This window comes from Emydura macquarii, unplaced genomic scaffold (genome assembly GCF_026122565.2).
Source record: "Emydura macquarii macquarii isolate MOO-44397 ecotype Brisbane River unplaced genomic scaffold, CSIRO-AGI_Emac_v2 contig_2063, whole genome shotgun sequence".
Lineage (NCBI taxonomy): Eukaryota > Metazoa > Chordata > Testudines > Chelidae > Emydura > Emydura macquarii.
In genome coordinates, this window is record NW_027132200.1 from 3549158 (window position 1) to 3550418 (window position 1261).

At 45.3% G+C, this 1261-nt stretch overlaps 1 pseudogene; it reads right to left on the minus strand.

The window, feature by feature from the left end:
• Positions 1 to 338: 338 nt before the first annotated feature.
• Positions 339 to 676, minus strand: LOC137159970 (large ribosomal subunit protein eL37 pseudogene; annotated as a pseudogene).
• Positions 677 to 1261: the final 585 nt, after the last annotated feature.

Here is a 1261-nt window from a genome sequence, read left to right on the forward strand (position 1 = left end):
TCTGTGTACGATATCATTGCCATACATGTTTTGCTGGTAGTCTTGCTGTTCCAGGAACTTATCCTGCTTTGAGTTATGCACACCAGGTTCCCTGCAATAGGCTTGTTTTAACCATGACAGTATCTGAGCAGGAGCTGGAGCAGCAGAATATAAAGCTATGTGCATTATTTTAAAACGTGAAAATATGACATAGAATATATATTTCCAATGTATTCCAAGAAAGCATATAAAATGGCCTAGTCAGTGAGATTTTAAATACAGTTTATATATTGTCACTCCTGTTTTAACCAAAAGCGTAGCATGCACTGAAGAGAAATAATGAGGTTTTTTTTTTTTTTGGATTAGACCATTTATTTTAACAAACAGATGAGCCCTTAAGATGAGCTGGATACTACAAAAGCAGCTCTCTTGGGCTTAGGTGTTGTTCCTTTACGGAATCCATTCCTGAATCGACGATACACATTTTTCAGGTGCCTCATACGACCAGTACCAGTGGTGTTGCGTCTTTTAGTCTTGGCACTCCAGTTATACTTTCACTTGCGCTTAGCAGGGTACCTGCATTTCCCACAAGTAGACTTCTGTAGATGGTATGCCTTGGATCCACAGCGACGACACAAAGTGTGGGTCTTATTGCGGCGCTTACCAAATGACGATGTTCCCTTCGTCATCTTCCTCCGGCCGCGAGCACCAAAGAGACCCGAGCCCACCCAGCACTTCCGCTAGTTGCTTTGTGCTGCTCTTCCAAGTCCTTTTGGTACTTGTAAAAGGAGCACCATTGCCTCCTAGCACCCCCTTGAGGTGGAGTGCAGTTCTCCTGTGGCCTGCCTCAGTAACAATATCACTTAAAAAGCCCTGTCAAGGAGAAGCCACACACTGCTACAGCAGTATGTCTCCCTTAAATAAAAGCCTTCTGAAAGGAACACTTGTTCAAGGGTTTAAAGGCCAGATAAAACTTAAAAGTCCCAAAGCAAAAGTGTATAATTTCCAGCAGCAACTCCTTCTGCTATAAGGCCTCAGGCCTCTCTGCTGCCTGGAGAACTCTGCAGTCTTTCCCCTGTTTGCTCAGGGTCCCTTCCAGGCCCTTCTGCCTGGAAAGCTCTGTAGGCTTTCTCCTTGTTTTGATCTCTTCCAAACCTCTCTGCCTGGAGAGCTTTTACAGTCTTTCCTCTGCTTGTTCAGGGTGTCTCCCAGGTCTCCCTGCCTGGACAGCTTTGGCCTAGTTCAAGCTCCCTGGGATTTTCCCTCCTCTGGAACTCAGGAG